The 25,539-nt window shown below is 40.3% G+C and overlaps 1 protein-coding gene and 1 long non-coding RNA gene across 3 annotated transcripts in view; one reads left to right on the plus strand and one right to left on the minus strand.

The window, feature by feature from the left end:
• Positions 1–25,539, plus strand: part of DAB1 (DAB adaptor protein 1) — a 1,267,144-nt gene that overhangs the window by 368,337 nt on the left and 873,268 nt on the right. The window lies entirely within an intron of this gene.
• On the minus strand, positions 19,406–21,737 carry LOC104664273. The gene is made up of 2 exons (XR_748243.2): positions 21,446–21,737; positions 19,406–19,937 (listed from the first exon to the last, which is right to left on the minus strand). It is a non-coding gene; the product is annotated as an uncharacterized LOC104664273 (long non-coding RNA).

The raw sequence follows: 25,539 nt of genomic DNA on the forward strand, positions 1-25,539 counted from the left end.
TTCCCCTCACCCCACCCCCACACTGACTTCCAACTCCCTATCACACTGTGCAGCATTCTGGATCTTCCTATTCTTTGTCTGTTCTGTGTGGCACAGGAATCTCTCTTTTTAAAGGCTCTTTACGTTTTCTTTACCTTTATCAAAGAACGCTCTTGGAGCTTTAAAACCCAACCACAGCTATCTTCCTGAATATTTCTGTGGGGAAGGGATTAATCAAGCCTGTCAAACACTGAGCTGTAAAACCTTTAATATTTCTAAAAGGTTTAAAGCCAGAATATTTATCACATGCATCATTGAGAATAATCTTTCCTTTTATAGAACAAATTAAATGTTCACTGTAAAATATTGTGGTGATGAGCACAGTGGGTGAAAGACGCATGCAGGGGCCTGATGTGATATTGCAATGGAGATTCTGGTTAAATCTTTCCCTGACATCACCCTGCTAGAAACCACCCATCATCCCCCACACGTCTATTTATATGAATGCTTTATACTGTGGAATCCTAGAATCTTGGTGCTCAAAGGGAAAGGGGCTAGTATTTGTTGAGTGCCTGCTATGTCATGCATTGTATCTGCATGCTTTCAGTGGGCTTCCACATTTTAATTTTCTAAACAATCCTTTATAATAGGTACTGGCATATCTGATTTATAGATAAGGAACACTAAGATTCCAAAAGTGAAGGAATTCTCTCAAGATCACATAAATATTTATTTGCAAATCTGGGACTTGACCCTATGCCTGGCTAATTCTTTCCTTCTGTTTATGTGGCAAATGCCTAGCAAATGTTTAGCAGAAGGTAGGTGCCCACTAAAGAGTTGCTAAAGTTATTATGACTGTTAGCATCAAAGTCTCTGGAGATTTTTATTGAAAGATCATTACTCTATAGACAGAGAGACAGTGAATATTGTTGTGCCTGATTCTGGGAATCTGAGATGTCTAACCCAGCAGTAGTGGTAGTGTTCCTTAGGGTAGGGAGAGACTCACTTGGAACTTTTGATTACTATAACTAATACAAACACTGTATTTTGTTGTTTATAAAGTGCATTCATGTGCACAGTCTAATTTAATCTACTCAACAGCTTAGTGAAGTAAAGTCAGCACTACTGCCATTTTACAGGTAGGGAAACTGAGGTACAAAGACATGATAAATCATACCCAGGTCATTCAGCTAGAAGCAACTTGTGCTCCAACTCCATTCTTCTTATTCCAAAGCCACCATCTTTCTGCTAACACTTTAAAACCATTTAGTTATTATTCCTAAGAATTCAACAAGTAAAACAAAGAGGTTTTTATGTTTTGAAATTTTATTGATATCAAATGTATAAAATTTCAAAAGAGCACTTTAACGACTGTTTTGATACTGGATTTCAATTTAATACATTGATTTGAAGTCTTTTGCAAATGCCATTCTTTTAAAATATCTGAAAGAGTTATATGGTGCTTTGTAAGTATCCATATATAATAAGTTTTTCAGCTTTGTTCAGTTATAATTGGCAAAAAAATATAAAGTTTTCAAGCTTGCAAGGACTTTAGAGTCTGATGACTCTTGTTTTTCGATTAGATAACTGAGGTGTAGACATTGAAAGCAGTGTGACAGAAGCCCAGGCAAAATACTGGGATAACAGAGAACAAAGATACATTCATTCAGATAGGGATGGGTGGTATGAAACCATGGAAGGCTTCACTGAGGAGGTGACTCTTGATGGTGTCTTGAAAGGAGGAGGATTTTAGTAGGGGGAGAAGAGTCAACAAGTGAAGCTAGAACAGAAGAAAAGAATGGCTGTGTATGAAAATGATAACATGATGGTTCTATGGGTGGGGGCCCTTCATGGAAGCTCAAGTTTGTTGTTTCAATATAATTAGTTGTATAATTGCATTCCCAGACTGCCGCATAGGGCTGCACACACATGTAATTAGACCCCCTACCAGCCAGATGGTGTCTTCTGCACACCTCCACTTTAGACCTCCAGTTTTGTAGCAGAGTAGGCAACCAAAAGAGAGGTCCTGGGGCTCGGAATATTTGCAGTTCCAAACTCACCTCTTCTATGAGCATACCTCTCTGTGTTTGCCAAATGTACTAGGTGGGGAAAACAGACAAAAGACTTAGAAGGAGGAACAGCTTTCTCTTCCTAGGTTACTATGAAGACAACAGGCCCATTTCTGGAACTGTTGGGTGGGCGAGATGTTTCACCAGTTTACATTTAGCAAACTGTAATTAGCGTCAGCAGGAGAAGAGAAATGACTGTGTTGGGAAACTCCACTTTCCTCTGCGCAACAGCCTCTGTTTGGAAGGGCTGTTCCCTGCATTTGGGCTTCTGTGATGGGGAAGCAGTGTACAGCTGCCTTATATAGTTGCAATGGGCTTGTTCTGGGCATGAAGCTCTTAACTGCAGCAGGGAACAGAGGCCAATGGATGACCTCTTTGAATGGCACAGTGAATCTTGCTTAGGTGTCAGCTAGGTGGAGTCACTGGGCTCTTGTAAGGTTTCATTCATTCCATAAATATACATAAGCCCACACCCACATAAACCCTACTGTGTGCTGAAAACTAGGCTTGATTTTTAGGAGCTACAGATCCCCACAGGCCTCTGTGAAAGGGCATGCTGGCCAACAGCAGATTAGTGGCTAGATACACAAAGTGCCATCTGAGGCTTCTTAGTTTGGGGACCACTGAGTAAATCAGACACTCACTGTATTCGTTAGGATGAGTAGTGCTAGCTGCCTTAACCAACAACATAATTTTAAAAAGTTCATTATGATACTTAATACAACCATTCAGAAAGCTAGATTTTCCCATCTTATCTGTGTCACCATCATCTTCAACATGTGGCCTCTAAGGTCTCTGAAGATGGGGAAACAGAGAGGAAGATCATACTTGGGAGATGTTCAGGGACCATTTCTGGAAATGGCAGACAGCCTTTCCACCCATATTCCGTTGGCCAGAATTCAGTTATATGGCCCAATTTAATTGTTAGGGGAATGTAAATGTAACTTAGCTATGTGCCCAGGACAAAAATGACATAGATGAAGAGATGTCTGTACTCCCATGTTTATTGTAGCACTGTTCACTATAGCCAAGACAGAATCAACGTAAGTGTTCATCAACAGATGAATGGATAAAAAAATGAGATATAGATACAAAATGGAATAATATTCCACCATAAAAAAGAACAAAATCCTGTCATTCACAGGAAAATGAATAAGCCTGGAGGACATTATATTAAATGAAATAATCCAGGCACAGGAAGACAAACATCACATGTTCTCACTTGTATGTGGGGGCTAAAAAAGCTTATTTTATAGAAGTAGGGAGTAGAACTTTGGTTACTAGAGGCAGGGAAGGATGGAGGGAGGAGGGAATAGTGAATTTGGTTAATGAATATAATTAACTGAATTTGGTTAAATTACAGCTAGATAAGGAAAAAAGTTCTAGTGTTCTACAGCACTGTAGGGTAGCTATTGATAATATTTTATTGCATAATTTCAAGTAGAAAGGATTTTGAACACTCCCAACACAAATTAATAATAAATTTTTGAGGTAAGAAATATACTAAATACCCTGACTTGATCATTATACATTGTATGCATGTATCAAAATATCACTCTGTACCCCATAAATATATATAATTATTGTGTCCATCAAAACTAATTTTAAAAAGTGAAACCAACATAGTCTTTTCCTAACATGTTTCATTAAACTCAGTTCCCATTCAAACAAATGCAAGATCATCTAAAAGAATTACCCTTTATTACCATTTTGAGGAACCTTTCCAGGAAAAGTGCTCTTCCAGTGCAGAATGGAACTCAACTGCTGAGAATTTAATTAACACAAATTATCTGGAAGTGTCTGAAGTGACTTCATAACTCTTCAGTCCAGAATTCCTCTTATGGTATTTGATCCTAAAAATATAAATAACAAAAATTTGTGAACAAAAAATGTATTTCCACATTACTTGTAATGTTGACAAAAGGCAAACAACCAAAATTTCCAAAAATAAGAAGATTTTACTGAAGTTCTTCACACTTAAATGATGCAATCATTAAATAAAATATATTTCTAAAGAATTTTTCATGTTGTTATTGACATATGGACATAAAGATAGGCTTCAGAACTGTATATACAACAGGATTCCAATTTTGTTCCAAACATGTTTAGGTGTGTAATTATAGACACCGGAAAAGACTAAAGACAGTGCATTAAGATATTAAGAGGAAACCTCTCTACATAGCAGTATGATAAGGGCTTTTATTTTTCTCTTTATATTTTTTTCTTCTAAATCTGATGCAATGATGAGTATGCGTAGCTTTTGTAACTATAAAAAATAAATCAATTAGGATTTTTAAAAAGTGAAGCAGAATGAAGAATGACTTTGGACTAGGACTGACTCAGGATGAAGAGAATTATCCCAAGTGCTTCAGGTGGGAACAGCTAAAGGGTGTGTGTGGGAATGTCCTAGAATTGTGTCAGATCCAGAGAAGGAGCTGCAGGGTGGAGAACAGAGTGTATCATAATGGTCAAGACTTATGCAAACTCAGGGGCCCCACAATAATTCCCTTAGCTGGGACAGAGGGTACAAATCTTTAGTTGGCTTTCAAAACTAGGCAACTGAACTGATTAAATAATTCAAACCTGGGGCAATGGGTTCAAGTCCTGGCTCTTCTAATAACCAACTCTGTGGCTTTGGGCATGTGTCTTTACCACTGTGAACCTCATTTGTAAAAGAAATAATACCTTCCTTATAGTATCACTGTGACACTAAATGTAATCATATTTTCAAGTATTTAACATGTATCTACATATATCTATACATACATATTTACACACGCATATACACACACACACCTAGACCCTTCCCACCAAGCTCGAAGGGGTGCCCTTTGGAATAAAGCCCCTTCCTCACTGCAACTTTTCATAATCCTCTCCATGCTTCATCTCCCATCCCTATCCCTATCCCCATAGTACCATTACTAGCACCACCTGAAGTTTTAGCCCAGAGGCATTTCTTCCCTGTGACCTTCACCTGCAATTTGGAGATATTCCTCTTGAGAAGTTTCTCCTGTCTTCTTTTCTTGGTGAGTTGAGTTTGGCTTCTAAGCAATCGAGGCCCACTCTATGTCCAGCCTGCATGTCAACTAGGAGAAAGGTGAAAAATCCTAAACTATATGTTCTAAGACAAATATCCAAGCAAAATAATAGAAGGCAAAAGGATTATAGGGTACTATCACATGTATCTGGGTGAGAGAGCACTCAGGCTGTGACACTGCACAATGCTACAGAATCAGGAAAAAGGAAATGCAGCCCAAGACGCTGTGACTTCACACCCTGCTGCTTCAACATGAGGTCCTGAATCATTTCCCCAGTTCTGTCTGAAGCCAGCCTCAACAGATCATCACAACAATCACCTTAAGTGATGAATACATATGTGTACCAGGTACTGTGCACAAGATTGTCACACCTGGTACATCTGGCTCTTTCATTGCATCATGTTTCTTCAAGTAAGAATTTTGTTTTTCTCCTCTGCTGCCTGCTTTTTTTTCTCCTTCTGGGGACGTCTTTATTTATATGGCTACTAAACTGAGTAAAGGTGCGACAGGAGTTCCTAAGAAGGTACTCTCCAGATGTATTATTATGGTTGCCTATATCATCTTTCCCTGCACAGCTGAAGAGGACAGGTTGGCTGATGATCTTGGCAGGTCCTTGAACATTCAGCCTCAAGGTCTTGACCTTGGTTTAAATAGTGCTCAGTGACTTCTAACGAAAAAGAGCGTGAAAGAAAACTGTTCTGTTTCCAGCTTACAGACTCTCCCAAATTCTAGGCTGGTCACTGATTCATGCTGCCAAGAAGCCTGTTGCTGATTATGCTGGATGCCCCATAAATTAATGAGAGCTGGACTTAGCAGTGACAACGATCGCTGAGTCTGTGGAGCAGAAAATGCAACACTAATATGTATGTTTCAGAAATGTCCTTTTGTCTGTATGTTCGGAGGAGAAAGTGCTGATTAGGATCAATTTCATATTGACTTTAAATTTTTCATTTGACCCAGAGCTCTTTTTATTAAGAAATGCACATGAGAACATTTCATCCCAGGCCAACTTGATGGCTTGGAGAATTCCCTTCAGAATACGGCAACCTGGATAGAATTTGAAATGCAGTTCATTCATTTATTCTTTTATTCATCCTTTAATAGTTATTTATTGGGTACCTGCCATGTGCTTAATTCTAAAAACTATGCTAGTCTGTGAGCAAGACACAATCTGCCCTCAAGGAATCTAAAATCTAATGAGCTAGACACACATTAATAAACAATCCTGGCCCAGAGCAGTATGTTTGGTTAGCAGGAAGTGCAGGTGTACAGAAGCACAGAGGAAGGACTCCCAGAAGGTATCAGGTACTTGGGAAGCATTTAGTTCTTGTTGAAAGAATGAATGAGTTGATGAATGAAAGCATGAGATGGCCCTTGAGCTGAGTCGTAGAGCAAGGTAGAAATTGACTAAGCTGAAAAAGAGCTATAATAGCATGTTCAAAGACAGCAAGATGTGATGTTTTAAATATAGCTCAGGTGTGAGGAGAGGCAGGCGGTAGGGCTCCAGGTAGTCCAGAACCAGACATAAGGAACTTGGGTGTTAAGTCACCATCTACCTGTGCAAATAGACATACTTGTAGATGGCAGAGTGGACCCAAGGGGCCTTGCACCTCTTCAGAGAGCAGGCATAACCATACAATAAATGACTCATCTGGAGGATTATCTTCAGTGCTTAGTGTGGAGATTCAGTAGGTAGTTGAACTTACCCTCTCTGGACAATTTTCCTGAAGAGGCAGTCCAGTAGAACCAAAGCACTTGCTCTGAGAAAGTTTCAAATCCGGGTTCAACATCTTAAACTAAGCAGTGAATGTTTCTAGAAGCATTTATCCTGCATGCTACAAAGCCCTGCTGTGTCTTCAGTTTTGTCTGAATGTTGGGACCACGTTGTGAAATCTTCTTGTATTTATTGCCTTCCTGCACTCTCCTCAGCTCGTATTTCCCACATTCTTAGTTACTGTCTGTGTGTTTGCTAGTGGTGCAGTTTTGTTCTGTTTTAACCTTGTTTGAACCCCCAAGCCAGTCTGGGAAAACGTGACCATCACTCTTCTGAGCATCTACCTCTGGGACGTGGTCCCGGAGCTTTGACTCACAGGTTAGAAATCTTGTCATGCTCCCCTGAACTTGACTCAATGGCTGCAGTGACCTGGCTGATTTATGGCTGTTTCTTCCTCTGATCTTAGCAAACAGACAGCTGTGATGTAGCGGCTTCATTCTACTCACCTGCTGGCACCTTCATGTTTGGTCTAATAGCTTGTTAACTGCTCTGAGGACAGGCACTGCCCTTCCTGGCTACCGTCTAGAGTGGTCTCTATGGCAACTGCATCACATCAGGGATGATGCTCATTCTTCAAGGCTTTCCTTCTCCATTTTTCTCTGGTGGCTTCTGGGTAACCTGTAATGGTTGGAGCCCTGCCTCATCCTGCCAGGAAGCCACTGCTGATTTAAAGCCTTGCGAAGAAACTTAACAAGAACCACTGCTTTCTTCTGGTCTTGTTGCTTGTTCTGTGTTGCACTTGGTCCAGGCCTGCAGGGACTTGTCATCCCTTCTTTATCATCTCTCCTTTTGGTGCTCCTTTTGGTATTGTTCCCAGTCTCTCTCAGAAAGCTTTGACATGGTTTCTCCAGATCTTTCTGCTCATTAATATCATTCAGCAGTCCAATCTGAATCCTGACATTCGGTATGTTCTTTGTTTGCCTCATCCACCTTTGTTTACTCATTCACTCTTCTCTTCAGAAGTGACCCCCAAGCTTTCTGGTCTTCATCTGTACCAAAGAGACTTGTGTCAAAGAGACTCATATAGACTGTTCAGATATATGAAGAAAGAACTGATTTATGTGTGATAGGAGTCTAGAGTGTTCAGTCTGCCGATGGCATTCAGAGTCCAACAATAATACTGTTAATAGCAGTAAATACTATTATATACAGTATTTCTATACAATATCTGTGCATAAATAGTATTATTGTGATAAGAGCTTTACATCTATACAATAATCCTATAAGGTGAGTACTCTTATTGTCCCCATTGTACAGATGAGGAAACTGAGGCACAGAGGGCTAAGAAACATGCTGTAGAGCCCCAGCTATTAAATGGCAGAGCTAGAACTTGAACTCTGACTCCAGAATTTATGCTCTTCAACCCTTTCCTGTACATTGGGCAGTGATATTGTTTTCTGTACATGTGGTCCCACCGCCAGAAATCACTCACTTCTGCAAGGCTAAATTGTACCCATCTACAATGCCAAGATTAAATGCCACCTGCTTTGTGAAACTACTTGGCTTCCTCTACATTCAAGATGTAAATTCATTGGTTCATTCAGCAAACATCAAATGATAGTGATTATAGTTTATTCATTCATCTACTCCAGTACAAAGTTTTATCAAGTTCTTTCAGTGTTACCATGCTAAGTGCTGTGGCTGTGGTGATGAATAAGGAGCAAGCAGACCCTGCTCTCACCCTACTCATTTTTTAAAAAAATAACAAGACAATAAAATATAGAGATAGCTTTATGCATGTAAATATTGATATCTCAGTAATATTTATATATCTCTATGTTTGTCTATCAGTTGATTAATAGATATTAGGGATTTTTTCAATCAATTCCTCCTGCCTGTTCATATGATCAAATTAACCTCCTTAGCTTGACACCTAAGACCCTTCATGATCTGGCCTTAGATTCCTTTACTTAGGAATCTTATCTCAGATTCCTCTACAGTCTCCATCTGGAGACTGAACACTCTAGAGTCCTAATACACATAAGTCAGAACAAGGGGCTCAGTTCTTGCCACCTGTTCTCTAACCATCCACTCCAGACCTAGTCTTCCAGAAAGTGTTTACTCATTGGAAACTATCCAGGCCCAATCACACCATCCTGCTTTGGCTCAGCCTTTTTCTCTACTTCAAGTTCCCTTTTCATACTTCCCATTTCATATTTCTTCTTTTCCAAACCCTTTCCAAACATCAAGTCCAGGTTTAAACATGCCTTCTCTGTGGAACATCCAAAATCATCTTCTTAATCACATTCCCATCAGTGAGGAATTAATCAGTCCTTCCTTTGGGCTCCACAACGCTGACCATAGCCCTCTGGTACAGCACCACCTCCAAACCCAAGGCCAGCTGTCCGTTACATGTTGTTCTCCCAGTGGGGACTATTGACCCCTTGAAGATGAGGAATGGGCCCTATTTCTTGCTGCATTCGGAGAACCAAGCACAGTGACCAGTAGGTAGCTATCTTAGTCCATTTGAGTTGCTGTAACAAAATACCAAAACTTAATAGCTTATAAAGAACAAAAATTTATTTCTCACAGTTCTAAAGGCTGGGAATTCCAAGATCAAGGCTTCAGCAGATTTGGTGTCTGATGAGTGTCTACTTCCTGGTTCATAGATATACCTCTCACTGTGTCTTCACATGGGAGAAGGGATGAGGGGTCTCTTTGGGGCCTCTTCTTATAAGGGCACTAATTCTATTCATAAGGGCTCCACTCCCATGAGCTAATTATGTCCCAGAGTCCCTGCCTTTTAATACCATCACATTGGAAATTAGGTTTTAACATATGAGTTTTGGGGAAACATATACATTCAGATCATAGGAGTGCTAGACTTATATTATTTAACTATTAATAATAATAACTTTTAAAGTATTTGATTGCCGTCTGCATTTGGTATTCTGATAAGCATTTCATTTATTTCATTTTATCATAAGAATCTTTTGATATAGATTATGATATATACTATTGTTAACTCCATTTTACAGATGAGGAAGCCAAGGCTTAGAAACTATGCAATACCTGCTCCAAGTCACAGTCCCCTAAATAGCAGCGTCTGACTGGACACCCTACACTTTGGTGTCTATTGAATGAACAAATGAACTTATACCTTGAGCACAGAGAAAGGAAGTAATCTAGGAGAGCTGTCACTCCTATAGTGTACATACTTTTATACACACATACCCATACATAACCTAAGTTATGTAATTCCGTTTCTGAATATGGAAAAGGAAACCACAGAAGGATTCCATAAAATTCTGATAAAAAAGGCCACTGGTTGCAAGCTGCATATTTTCATTTTTTTATAGAAGTTGTCTTTGTGCTTAGATGAAGCTATTGACAAACCTAGAGTAAAACTGTCTTTTAGATGCTTGTAAGCTAGAAGGGTTAGATGTGGAGTCCGTAAAACCTATTTGGATCCCAGCTTTGCAATGGTTTCTGTGTGACCTTGAGCAAGACACTTAACCTCTCTGAAGTTTAGCATAGTGATTGATCTGCGGGTTCTACAATCTGATGACCTGGTTTAAACAACCCAGCACTAAGCTTACTAGCTGTGTGATCTTCGGAAAGATAATTTCTCTGTGCTTCAGTTTTCCCATTTGTAAAATGGGTACAATACAGTAATAACATTTGCCTCATATGATTGATGTGATAATTAAATAAATCAATTCACTTGAAGGATTTAAAACAGCACCTGATACCCATGAAACTATTATTACCTCTTAGATAGCTATATCTATTTCAGGGGAATGTTGTGAGAAGCAATGAGTAATATATTTTTGACGCACTAAGCCTTCTGAAGGCTTTGACCCAGAACTAGCACAACAACTCTTCCAACACATTCCATTGGTGAGACCCACAGGGCCAGCCAGGACTCAGGGGCTGTGGAAGGTACTAAGCATAGGTGTAAAGGCAGGAGGTGTGGCTCACCAGGGGCCACGAGGGAGCAGATTCCCACAACATCAGAAGACATAATTTGGGCTGTGGATCTAGGTCAGGGTCAATGCATGGAATGCAGGCAAAGGAGCTCTCAGCAATTTCACCCATCAACATTCATATATTCTACTCACAGAAGAACCCTCAGGCCTCCACTCAGAATCTGTTTCTCATTTTCTACAAAATTCTAACCAAGCATAGTCAATGCTTTCTAAGGCCACAAGAAACCGGAAGAATGCTTGAGAGATAAAACTGATTCTACAGACAGGTGCTGTGGCAACAAAAAAAGGGTGAAAAGTGACAAAAAACAAAATATAAAAAACTATAAGATGAAATAAAATCTTAAAATGAAGAGCAAATGAGGGCATTTAAAACATAGACCACCCTACACACAAAGGTGTATACTTCCCACAGATGACATTTCTGTCATCAGATGTTAGATGGAGAATACACACCCTTATCTTTCCAGTCCCTTCATTGGTCTTGAAGGAGAGGAGGGTGATATTGGTGTTGCTCCTCCAAAGAGGCAGGGATCCTGGTATATCTCATTGACAAGGAAAGCCCATTGCTGGCACTTTTAGGTGCTTTATGATTGTCTGTTAAAGCTCTTGTCAGCCATTTATTGAATGGTGTACTGTTTTGGGGTGCTATACTAAATGCTTTTCAAATATCATGAGAGTCTGCTTTGCAACTGATAAATTCTCTTTGCCAGTGTCAACTCTTTCATCTTTATTAGGATCACCCTCTTTTACAGATGAGAAAATTGAGACTTGGCAAGATGTGAGTTTGTCTAATTGTCCAATTGGGATACAAACTGATATGGTTCTGTCTCCTAGTCCAGTGTCCTTTTTCTGTTCCCCATTCATTCCGGATTATAGTAAATTTTGTCCAAATTATTTACTCATTTAGCACATTTACTGAGTATATGCTGTACGCCTAGCAGAGTCTGGGACCAGCCTCTCCCTCATCATGCTTAGTTATTTTGCTCTTACTATGTACTGTGCATTCTTATATGCATAATATAAATTCATTTTTCACAACAGCTATGTGAGTTCATTACTCCTGCCCATATTACAGATGAGAAAACTAAGCTCAGAGAGGTTAAGCGAATTTTCCAAGATCCTGTAGTGGAAAGTGCTAGAGCTGAGATTCCAATACAAGTCTATGTAATGCCTAAGTCCATTGTCTTTCCACCCATCATATCACAATGCTTCCTCCATCATTCTCCAATAAAATGGCTTCTCAGTTGTACTCCAGCCATCTCCCCATTATGCTGGCCCCATAACTCTATCCAGCCCCAAGTGCAGAGCCTAGAATGAGACTGAAGATGTGTTGGCACTCACAGGAAGCACCAGAGTTTTCCACAGCAAACACCTAGACATACACATAGGTCTAGGCTAACATTTACTGAGGGGCCTAATATTTAATGTATGCCTCCTGTATGTACCTGGCCTTGCATATGCCACTTAGGTATTGTACATTTCATCCTCATATCAAACTTGCAAGGTAGGTATGATTGCCCCCATTATACAGAGGAGGAAACAGAGGCTCAGAGAGGGTATTTTTCCAAAACTCATCCAATTTTCCTGACTCCAATACATTGTCCAGTCCTCCAGACAGCTTCATAAGGGGTTTGAATCCCACAGAACATATTCTGGGAAGAACTTCATTGAAAGAGATGTAGCCTAAGCTGCACCTTGGAAAACTTCTCATGCAGCCAGGATAAGTATACTGAGAGCCAGTGAGCATGTTATGATAGTTATGATTAGGTTTCCATGTACTTCTCAAATCAGATGTGTAAATATAATCAAGAGCATTTCTCTTTGCAGCACAGACCTCCAACAGATTCTACCCAGCATCCTAGTTCAGAGAGAAGTAATAAATTAGCTCTAATTAGCTTTCCCACATGCTGAAGCAAGTTTCTCTTGTCACCACTTTGCAAACAGGAAAGAGGGAGGCTCCACTGGACTTCTAAGGAGTGTGATCTGTGGTGGTGAGGAGGGTAGCAGGCCTAGTTGGCACGTGATTTTGACTTCTATTACCTTGTGTGGTTGTGGACAAGCCATTTTTACCCTCTGGCCTTCATTTTTTCCTTATGTAAAATGAGGAGCTCAGAGTAGGCTTCTTCTCCTCTTGCACAGAAAGAGTCCATGACTCTACTGTCCTGGAGAATTTTCCAGCTTGAAGTGTCAACTTTGTTTGTGCATGAATAGAGTTATTGAGTATCTTCTATTTATCAGTCATTGACCCTGAAACTGGAGATACAAGGATGAACATTAACTTGATTTTGTCTGTAGGAAACTTCCATTCCAAAGTGAGAATAATAATAACAGCTACTCCTTCCTACATGCCAGGAACTTAGCCATGGCCATTAAATACATAATCTCATTTAATCCCTGCAGGTAATTGTTGTTACCTGCATTTTACCCATGAGGAAATACTCTCAGAGAGGAAGGATAAGTCACTTTTCCTTAGTTTTACTGGCAGTAAAGGATGGAACTGTAATTCCAATTCAGAATCTGATCTCTTATCTACTAGATTATATTACCTTGCCCAGAAAGAGTTGGATATCATAAAAGAAACAGAGATAACAAGCCTTAGGGAGGCCAGGGGATAATGAGAGGTATTCCATCTGGGTGACCAGGGATGGCTTTGGTTAAGACCGTGTTTGAACAGAACCTTGAAGGAAAAAAATCTTGAAGGCATCAAGATGCCTTCTGAATACATGAAGATGGAAGAAGAAAAACAGTTTCGGTGGAAGAGTCAAGACACAGAGGCAAGAAAGGAAATCACTGGGCACCAATAAGGAAGAATGTGTTGTGTAGAGGAAGCCTAGCAGAACATGAGCCTGGGCTCTATGCTACATTCATTCAAAGGGCATAAAATACCTACTATGTGTCAGGCACAGTGATAGCCTCTGGGAATAACACTGAGAACAATACAGAGTCCACATCCTCAAGGAACTCAATACTCTGCTGCAGTGGTTCTCAACTGGGGGCAATTTTGCCCCCCAGCTGACCTTTGGAAATGTCTAGAGATAGTTTTGTTTGTGCTGTAAAATATCCTAAAATACACAGGACAGTTCTCCACACCACATAATTGTCTGTCCTAAAAGGTTAGTAACTCGAATGGAATGACAAGACCAGGCCGGCTCATGGGGAATTTTGTAAGCCAGACTGAAAACTGTGCCCATGCCTTTTTCAGATCAGATGGCCTCTGGCAACCAAAATAGCAGAAGTGACAGCAGGAAAATCTTTCCATTGCAAATGACCTCCTAGCACAAAAGAAATCGGTCTAGTTGCTTGAGCAATTTTGTTACAGGCCTGGGACACCCTGAAAATGCTCTTCTACCACCCCTGGTTCAAAAGCACACAGCGCTTATGAGAATATACGGCCCACCAAAAGGAAATGTCAGATGGCTTCTTCCTTATTAGTCAAATTAATAGTGCCTCTGCAGAAATTCTGCACAGCTGAGGAATTTATTACAAATTACCTAATCACTTGGTTCTCCCATGAAAAGTAAATAGACTGAACCATGCCTAGCCCTCTCATCCTGAGTATTTCAGTGTACCAGAGCTGGGCCGGAGCCTAGCTACTCAGTTAAACAGTATTTACTGGACCTAGCTAGTGAGTATGCAGTGGAACTTAACTGCATTTGAAAATGCAAGTCCACTTTTCATGGTTATCTCCAGCACAGTGGGTGCCATTCTGCTTTTCTAATGCTGGTTAAGAGGAAAACAGGGATTCATTTGTGGCTATGACTCCAGATGCCAGTCCAAGGAAGAAAAGATAATGACCAGGGCACTCTGCAGCATCACAGAAAGGGCACTTGATTTGCAATCTGGCGTGCTTGTTTGGCTATCACCTCTGTCCTTACCTGTGCAAACTTGGGCAAGCCATTCACTTAACCTCTCTGAACCTCAGTGTCTTTATCTAGAAAAATGGAGAGCCCTGGAATGATTCAGATTAATTGTGAATTATTATTGTGAATTATTAATGTGGCCACACCTAGCACAAAGCAAGCACTCAGCGAATTGCAGATGATGATGTCGTTTCGTTCTCCCACCCAGATCTGGCTGCAGAGATGTGGGCTGTGGCAAAAAATGAGGATCTGATGTTGCAGTTTAGTTACCTTTTTGTCTATTAAGAGAAGAAGAAAAGGGAAATTCCTTGTAGACTAGCAGCTTCTTAGCAATTCATACAGTTCAGGCAATGTCTCTGGGTCCAGGCAGCGGCTGGCAAGTGAGTTCTTGACATATTGGAGGGAATAGGAAGAAAAATCTATTAAAAGGGCTTTTCAGTGAATGAGGGGTGGCAAACGCCAGGGTTAATCCCAAAGGGAGACCCATATTTCCATAAGAGGCGAGGCCTTCCCTTTAACCTGTTGGTACCACGAGTTGGAGTTTTCCGGGGTAAAGTCCATTACTGGCAATGGGTGTGCCGTGTGTGATTAATGATGGTGGTTACGGGCCAGTTAGCAATGGAGAGCTCCATCCATCTCACTTCATGGAAGCATCACACACCATTTATTGTCTGCAGGCAGGATGTGTTCCTTTGCAATTAGGTAAATGCCTTCTTTCTGAGTAGGCATGGTGATTCCTGCATTAGTGCCCCCATGCCTCTGCCTGACATCCAACAGAAAGGCAAAGGCTGAGAGAGTCCAAGAGGAAATAGGTAGTGACCATGTCCAGTGCTATTTCATGACCTCAGATAAACTTGGCCTAGGAGCTTTCACCTGCTCTCAGATACCTTCTTTCAAGCGGACATTAGGCCCAGGGAATTCATAAATATGATGGCTTTAAAGTCCATTCAAGGGAAAGAAGGAAGGGCACAGCATGTTAAACACAATCCTGTGCTCATTTTCTGCTATTAAAAGAAAGCCTTCAAAACTAATCTTTAAAAAAATAACACCTGTCATTTGTGGAGTGCTTCCTCTGTGCAGACACTGTGCTGCCCTCATAAGAGCTCTCTAAGGCATGCCCGAATCATCTCCATTTACAGTCAGGGCAACTGAGGTGTCAAAAAGAAAAGTAACTTCCTCTAGGTTAGATGGCTGGAAAACACTATGCTGAGACCCACAGTCCTGCTCTAGAATTGTACTCTTCAGTAAGGTGCTGTACTGAAATTCTGTCTCCATAGAAGAACATGAACCAGCACACAAAGAATGACAAACTACAGATACATGGTCTTTAAGAAAACCCACCACACAAGAGAAAACAGAGAGCATTAATTTACCCCATAGTTATTTATTGAAAATCCACTATGGTCAGACATCGTGCTAAGTTCTGGGGATGTAAGTGAATAGGAGAGGTGGTCTGGGAGTTCACCCTGTACCTATGAAGAGGAACGATAACAGTAACAACAGTGACAGCTGCTATTAGGTTGGTGCAAAAGTAATTGTGGTTTTTGGCATTAATGTACAGCTAATACTATACTAATTATTTTGTGTACATTATTGTATTTAGTCTTCATAATCAATGAAGAATGAGTCATAATTATCCATATTTTATAAATGAAGAAATAGTGGCAAGAAAAGGTTGTGTCCCCACAAAATTCATGTGTTGAAATCCTCTGCTCTCATGAATGGGATCAATGCCCCTATAAAAGAGACCACAGGGATCTAGCTGGCTCCCTCCACCATGTGAGGACACAACTAGAAGGCACCATCTTTGAATCAGAAAGCTGGCTATCACCAAACATCAAATCTGCTGGCACCTTAATTTTGGATTTTCCAGACCCCAGAATTATAAAAAATATTCTGCTGTTTACAAGTCACCCAGTGTATGGCATTTTGTTATAGCAGCCCATAAGGAATAAGAAAGTTTAAATAACCTGGCCAAGTTTATACAGCCAGTAGGTAGTAGGTCTATACTTTGAATTCACACAGTCTAAACTCTAACTTGTGCTTTAAAAATACTGAACAAATAATTACAAATGTGTTGAGATTTCCTGAGAGTATGGCGGTGAGCAGATGGGGATAGTGAGGTGATGATGAGCATTTAGAACAAGAGGGACAAGTGCAGCCTTGGGGGAAGAGGAGAGAACCAATAATGAAGAAGTGGGAGAGTTTATCATGCCCAGTGAACCTGAAGCACACACCATGTTTGAGACATAAAGGCCAATGTTGCTGGAATGTTGACACCAAGAAGAATGGCATGATCTGAAGTTGGGTGTGTGGGTCAGGGAGACCAACATATTTAGGGCCCAGTGGGCTGTGTTAAATTTCATCATATGGATCTTAAGCAAGAGAGGGAGGGGCTATGCCAGAAATAGCTAATTATCCACCAAAAAGTTGTGGTCTTCATTCTATAAAGTGCGGTTGTCCCTAGGGGCAGCTATCTCAACAAGGACTGCCTTTTCTGGCTCCTCCCTTGTTTCCCAAGTACACGCACATGTTTATTTCTTGCCAAGGAATGTGAATGGATGTGACATGTGTTGTTCCAAGGCTGGGATTTTGAAGAGGCAGATATGACTTTTCTGGGTTCTTTTTACATTTCTACTCCCTGAAAGGAGACATCTGTGAGCCCCTAGGTGATGACCAAGCCACAAGGTGAAAGGAGCCTGCCTGGTTCCCTGAGTCACCATTTGGCACACACCTCCATGGGCACGGGATTTATTTGTGAACAAGAAGTAAACTTCTACAGGGTTAAACTGCTGTCATACTGAGGTTTATTTGTTACGGTAGCTAGCATTAGGATATCTATTACAGGGACTTCTTTGGTATTCTAAATATATCTTTATATACTATGTTCATGGTTTACAAAACATTGTTTCATTACGAATAAACAAGGAGGGGTTGGGTAGAGTGGTTCATGCCTGTAATCCCAGCATTTTGGGATGCTGAGGCAGGAGGATCACTTGAGCCCAGGAGTTCAAAACCAGCCTGGGCAACATAGTGAGACCTTGTGCCTATAATAAAAATAAATAAATAAATAAAAATTATTTTAAAAATAAGGAAGGAATTAGATACAGTGCACAAATGGTGAGGTTAAGTAACTTACCCGCAATCATACTGCTGGAGTCTTCACAAACCCATGCACCCTCACTGGATACGCATGAGCTCAGGATCAAAAGTCAAATAGTTCTGGTAGATTTGAGGCTCTTCCTCAGCTAATTATTCGCTGTGATTTTTCAGTAACTTACGTAGTTTGTCTCAATTTCTTTAGCTATAAAATGAGAATGACACTAGCACTTGTCTTATGAGGTTGCTCTAAGCATTAAAGCTCATAGTCAAGATCATGGTGCATAGAGAAAGTTTAATAAGATGAAGAAGTTATGTTATTGTTATCACTGCACCATTATGAAAGGACTTACTTTAGACTCCCACCACTACCCCTGTTTCCTAATAGGCCTTGCATTTCTTCTCCAGAAGGGAGTCATCTTCCCCAACATCCACATGGCACATGCTTGATTCACTCAGGTTCCTATTCAAATTGCTCTTCAGAGGACCTTTCACAGACTACCCAATGTCAAATAGGCCCCTGCCTTGCCACCCCCTGCTTACTCTGCTCTCCTTTTTCTTCCTAGCACACATCACCTCCTGATATTGTAGAGTTTTCATGTATGTATTAATGTCCCAGCTCATTCCACTAGAATGGGAGCACTTTGACCGCAGGGATTTTATCTCTTGTTCAGAGCTGTATCTCTGGCATCTAGAATAGTGTCTGGTATAAAGTAGGAGCCCAATACACATTTGATGAGTGAATAAAGGAATACATGATGATTATATAACATGTGAGCTATGTTCCAGGTCCTATATTAACTTCAGTTCTTACTGTTTCTTTTTCTTTGGTGATGCCCTAGTGGGTCATTCATCAATCCAAAACTTGTGTGCAAATTTTAATCTTTTTCTCCTCTTTAAATGCAACCCACTCCACCTCCAGGATCTCTTGTTTCTAATACGCTTCCATAACACCTCTGTTCCTGAGGCAGGAGATCTGTAGCCTTCCCAGAGTGGGTGATGGGCCCTGGCCGCAGTGCCTAGCCATTCCCTGTGGCATTCATCACCAGCACTGTAGAACACACACACTTTCACACCACCCAAGTTGTCAAAGCTTACAGATTAGAATTATTGCTCAGTAAACTTGACTGGACTACAGGGCCATCTTGCTATATGATCACGTTTCCACCAAGATTTGTAAGTTCTGTTGGAATATATTTGATGTATAATAAACTGTATATATTTGAAGTATATAATTCGATGAGTTTTGATACATGTATACACCTGTGAAACCATCACTACATTTAAAATAATACATATATCCATCATAGCCCAAAGTTTTCTTATGTTCCTTTATGATCTAACCCTCCTTATACATCCCCCATACACACACAACTCCCATACCCAGGCAACCACTGGTTTACTTTCTACCACTCCAGTTAGTTTTCATTTTCTAACACTTTATAGAAATTGAATCATACAGTATAAAACATTTGGGTTCTTTCTCTCAGCATAGTCATTATGATTTACATCCACATTGTCAAATGTATTAATAGTTCCTTTTTATTGCTATTTAGTACTTAATTGTCTGGATATACTATAGTGAGTTTGTCCACTCACCTGTTGGACACTTGGAAAGTTTCTAGTTTTTAGCAATTACCACAAAGCTGCTACGGTCATTTGTGCACAAGTCTTTGTGTGGGCATATATTGTAATTTTCCTTGGATAAATACCTGGAAGTGGGATTGTTGGTTTGCATGATAGGTCTATTTTTAACTTTTTAAAAAGTTATTGAACTCATTTCCAAAGAAGTTTTAGCATTTTACACTCCTTCCAGCAGTATGAGAGTCTCAGTGTCCCTGTTTCTTGCCAGCACCTGGTTATTCTGATTAATTTTAGTCAGTTTGGTAGGTTGTAGTGGTATCTCATTATGCTTTAGCTTGTAACTTCCTAATAATAAATAAGTGATTTTCAGCATCTTTGAATGTATTTGTCATCTTTATCTCTCCTTTGGTAGAATTCACATTTTTAAGGAGTTATCTTATTTTAGAGTTGTAAGAATATCTAAAAATATTTTGATAATCCAGAAAGAAGTTCTTTGTCAGATAAATCTATTTCAAATATTTTCTTCCAGCCTGTGCCTTGCCTTTTCAATTTCCTTTCCAAGTCCCCTGAGTGGAGCAGTTTTGTTTCATTCTCCCTTCATATTCCTAGAAACAAGAACAAGAACATTGAAAATGTTATGTAATTTCAGTTCAATGATGAGAAAAGCTCTAACTTGAAATACTTCATAGCCACACATGTGAAAGGTGACTGTTTCGTCAATTTACCAATCTGCAAAATCAAGATAATACTATCTATTTCATGAGACTGTTGTCAGAATGAATAATAGTGAATAAATTACCCAGACCCATGCTTAGCATATGGGAAGATTTCAGTAAGTATTAGCTTGCTTTTATTCTATAATCTTAGGGAACAGAAGTAAGGCCAAAGGGTAGAAATCTTAAAGATTCAGATTGTTTGAATTTAGTGAATTATTTTCCATTGCAGTCCAGTTAATGAAATAAAATAGGTACCCATAGAAGCTGCTGAGCTTCCCATCACTAGGAGCATTTAAGCAGAGAAAACATAACCATGTGAGCAGGTTATAGAAGAGAATATTGCTACCTTGTGAGAAATACTGGACTTCTCGTGTCTCTCCTATTCCTAAAAATGGTTTGGTTCTTGGTAGGAGATAATAATGACAATAGCATATCTTCATATTTAATACATATTATATATTATAGTATATATAATACATATTATAAAATATCATATGATACATATATACTATATGTTCTATATAATACTAGTAATTATTGATGATATAATATTGTATGAAGTACTTAAAAACTATTCTGTTATTTAATCATAATGACCCTTTGAGGTAGAGGTAAATATTAGTTCTATTTAATAGATTAGAAAAATGAGCTCAGAGGTGTTAGATAGCTTCCCTAATAGTACATGGCCTGGAAAAGGAGGGCCTTGAATGCAGGTTGGCAATGGACTGAATGTTTGTCCTTGTAGAATTCATATGTTTAAATCTTAATCCCAGTGTGATGGTATTTAGAGGCGGGGCCTTTGCCAGGTAATTAGGTCATGAGGGTGGAGCCCTTATGACTGGGATTAGCACCCTTGTAAGAAAAGGCTAGAGAGCTAGCTGCAATGTGTAACCCAGAAAGGGGCCCTTATCAGAATCTGACCATGCTAGCACCCTGATCCCAGGCTTCCAGCCTCCTGAACTGTAAGAAATACATTTCTCTTGTATATAAGCCATCCAGTTTATGGTACTTTGTTATAGCAAGCAAGAAAGTACCATAAACTAAGACAAGGTCTGTCTGAGTAAAGTCCATGCTTATAGCCCAGGTGCCCTGTGGCCAGTGAGCCCCTGCTTACTCATAGCTATGGGCAAGTGTTGCTGAAACAAACTTTTCTCCAACACCTGTGTCTCTCTATTCTCTCGCCTCCCCCACCCTTGGCTATAGTGTGTCTCTGAGTCAGTGGGAATGAGTATTTAGGTCTTGGTCCACAGCTGCAGAATTCCACTGCTGTTGGCTCAACAGGTCACCCCGTGAAGTGGCCAAAAACCAAGGCTGCCATGCCTGAGGTCAACTACCCAACTCGCTCTCCACCTGGCACTACCAGCTGGATCTCAGCTTCTTGAAGAAATGACATTGACCATCTCCAGTTGGAATAGGTCTTCCCTGGGCTTTTCCTTCTGGCCTACAGAGTGTTTATTTGTTTTGGAAGGCCTCAAAAGTGGCAGCTTTCTCATCACACAGCAGGATGGAATGTCCCCATTTGGTGCCTGTCCATCCAGCCCACAATATTTATGCTGTTATTGCAAAGCTGTTGGCCCCTTAGATCCTAATCATCCAAAGATACTTTCGTGGCTTCTTAAAAAAGTAGGCCTGTTCTTCTGCAAGCAAGTGTCTGCCTCACTGCCATCCTGATTACCAGCTCCTGTTGGCAAAAGAACCATTATGATGTGAACCAGATTGTACCAAACAGACGTTACCTAGCAACCAGCGGGAGCCACCAGGATTCATCCTTGTGTTCCAAACACTGTGCGGAATTCCTTAAGCATCTTGGACACGATGGAGACTAAAAGCATGCCATGACGGAGCCTTAAGAGAATGGCTTTGGAGTCAGGCACACTACGCAGTCTTGACTCTCAGTGACTACTGTGATCTTGGGCAAGTTACATAACTCTTCGAGCCTCAATTTCCTAACCTAGGAAATGGAGAACAATAATAGCACTTATTTCATACGAGGGTCTCAAATGTAATATATGATGGAAAGAATAATCTTTCATATTAAGTAGGCATTCAACAAATGTTAGTTCCCTTGAAAATACAATTTTTTTCTATGTGTTACATTTGTGAAAGACACAAACCCAAGCATCCAAAGGACCAGGATCCAGTTACCCATATCCTATATTAGTAATTCACTGTGTCCTTAAGGAGGTCTCTTAACCTCTCTTTGGTTTATTTTCCTCATCTATACCATGGGGACAATAATAAGTGTTGTTCAGGAGCCCACATGAAATTAGGGATATGAAAAAGCTCTGAAGATCAGAACACAAATGCAAGAGGTGACCTAAGTCTATTGCTGGTAGTATTTTCACTTGAGAGGAAGTTAGCAACACTGGGAGGCTTACTAGAGGTCTTTGTCTCATAATAGCTTTTACCTTCATCCAGGTATAGTCCTGGTATTCATATTGGTGCAAGAGATATTTGAAATACATTGAAGTCCATGTGTTCCTCACTCCCTTATTTTTTTCACTTCCATCTGTCTGTTGATTTCAGGAAATGTATTCCATCTCAGATACCAAGAGACCCATTATCAGGAAAGATGAAAGGGTTTCAGGGGATGTAGTTAAACTAGTTAGTCTGGAAAAATTAAAGGGCAGAACCACCCAAAGAATGAATAAGAATTAGACAGCATTGCACAAAGTTCTCAGATTTTGAAGTGAGGTAAAGATAGGTTCAAGTCCTCCTGGTCTACTACTTTCTGGCTCTGACAACTTCTTAAGCCTCAGCCTTTTCATCTGTAAGATGGGCATATTATGATTTATTTTTGCAAGGTTGTTGAAAGGATGGGGGTTTTGGTGAATATAAAGTGCCTATAAAGGCATCTGGCACATAAACTATCTACAATATAAGATATATATTAAATAAAATATTAATAAGAGCAATAATAATAACACATATAGTCAGAGGGATACAGAGCCCAAACAAGAGGAAAGGTTCCAAAGGTTTGGTCTGAGCAGCAAATGCGAATCACTAATAGGAAGTAAATGCAAAAGGTCAAGAGGCAGGGAGATGAGAAACGAGTCAGCAGGCAGATTGATGGAGACAAATAATTTGGGGTCTAGGTTAGGAAATAGGTTTAGGTTTTGTAGCCCCCGCTGAAAGGTACAAACCAGAACAGCCATCTTGGCCGCTCAGGGAAGTTCTGTCCTCATGCCTTTGTTTATACAGGCCATTGCTTTTTCCTTCAGGAATCAAATGACAACCCCCTGCAGAAGTGCCTGATGGAAAATAGGTTGTTAGCAAGAGGAGAGGCCGGGATGCTCCGGGCACAGGGTTCTGACCAATGGCAAGTCTGCATTCCGCACTTGGAATCACAACTCTGGAATGTCAGAGAGTGGGATTTCCCTGAAGAGTTGCCCATGTGACTAAGTACCCCTCAGGTTAGTGGAGTGAACTGTTTCCCCAACTTCTGTTTCTTTGTAATCAGGTAAAATCTCAGCACATCTAGAATGCCTTTTGGCCATTGTCTCACTGACTTCTTACCTCAGGGAGCCCAATTTGAAGGAGTTGCTGGAAGCAAAGAAAGAGAGTTTGAAATGAATTCAGTCAGTTGTCAGCCAGACCTGTGGTAGGGGATATTTCCCTGCTTGCTGACTCTGCTGGCTCCCATAGCCACTCCCTAACAAGCACCTGGCCTGGCAGAGTTAGGAGGTGGAGTTCTGTGTCTGTTATTAATATCAGTGAGAATGCCTTTTTTTTCCTGTTAAATCTGAGCACTAATTATCATCTATTTACATCACAGAGTTCAGGGAAATCACGGAGCAGACTAAGAACAATACTGTATATGGATGCCTTACTTTGCAATAAGCTGGCTCTAAGAAAAGTGGCGCAGCTCATCTGTACAAACAGTTATCTTTTCCCTGCCATTAAAAGCAGGAAGGTGTTGAATTCATGATGGTAATGGACATTCTTTAACCTACTAAGAAAGCTAGGGCATGTTATTTTATCATATAGAGCCATAATCTCCCAATAGTTTAAAGAAGGATGGTGAACAGATAATTACTAAGGTTCTCTTAGATTCTAAAAAAATAACTCTTCCAAGTGAAATAACTGCCAACTAGAATCAAATGGGTGAGTCAGTGGTAGAGCTTGACACTTCCACAGAAGGAACCCAGGTTCAACTCCTGAGTAATACAGTATGTTTCATGTGGCCTGCCTGGGTTTTGAAAAGTAACATGATTAAGAGTTAATAGACTTAGGACCTTGAGCTGGTTCTCTCACTATTAGCTGTGTGTCAGTGAGTGAGTCACTTCACCTCTCTAGGCTTCAGGGGTTTTCTTTTTTTCTTTTTTAATTTTAAAAATAAGAACCTTGGACCAGATCACTTCTAAGGTCTTTTGTTGTTGTTGTTTTTGGCATGAACATTCTATGATTCCATACTAATAAAACTGCAATACTTTAAAAATACTTACATTTTGACTACAATCTTCACTTTGTCACATCGTAAACATTTCTCTATAAAGCCTAAGCCTAACCTCTAACATAGTACCTGATGCACAGCTAGTACTTAGTAAATGGTAGATGGTTGAATGGATAACTCCTGCCTATATCCATCTTATATTTTCCACTTGTGGCAACTTTCTAACTGTGTGACCATTGACAAACTGCTTACTGTGTATAGCTCAGATTCATCATCTGTAAAACAGAGGTAATAATAGTACCTGTCTCATAGAGTTGTTACAAGGATAAAATGAGTTCTTACATGTAAAGTATCTATAGCAGGGCCTGGCACACAGAAAGTTCTTTGTAAGTCTTAGCTATCATCCCCATCCCCATCATCATCAGCAGCATTACCATCATCTCTACTCACTCTATTATTCTTCATACATGTGCATTGTCTTCAGAATCGTCTCCAGATGCCTGTATCATTTAGACATTCAGAGATTACTTCCTTTCACTTTTGATGGTTAATCCTCTTTTGCCATATTAAAAAATCAACCTAGCACTTTTTCTCAGAACTTTGGGAAGTGAGTTTTTCCTTGTCTAACAATGCCCATTTGCCTTTTTCGTTTCTCTCAAATTATTTCTTTTTTTTTTCTTTTTGAGACGGAGTCTCTCTCTGTCACCCAGGCTGGAGTGCAGTGGCCGGATCTCGGCTCACTGCATGCTCCACCTCCTGGGTTTATGCCATTCTCCTGCCTCAGCCTCCTGAGTAGCTGGGACTATAGGCGCCTGCCACCTCGCCCGGCTAGTTTTTTGTATTTTTTAGTAGAGACGGGGTTTCACCGTGTTAGCCAGGATGGTCTCGATCTCCTGACCTCGTGATCCGCCCTTCTCGGCCTCCCAAAGTGCTGGGATTACAGGCTTCAGCCACCGCGCCCGGCCTCAAATTAGTTCAAACTGCCATATCACATAGTTACTTTACTTCCAAGTGTCTCACTTCTTCTATACTCTTACCAACTTCTTTCTTTGGCTTAAACAAAGCCCTTCATTGCATCTTCTCATTTCTGAGAGACAC

This window comes from Rhinopithecus roxellana, chromosome 12, assembly GCF_007565055.1.
Source record: "Rhinopithecus roxellana isolate Shanxi Qingling chromosome 12, ASM756505v1, whole genome shotgun sequence".
NCBI lineage: Eukaryota > Metazoa > Chordata > Mammalia > Primates > Cercopithecidae > Rhinopithecus > Rhinopithecus roxellana.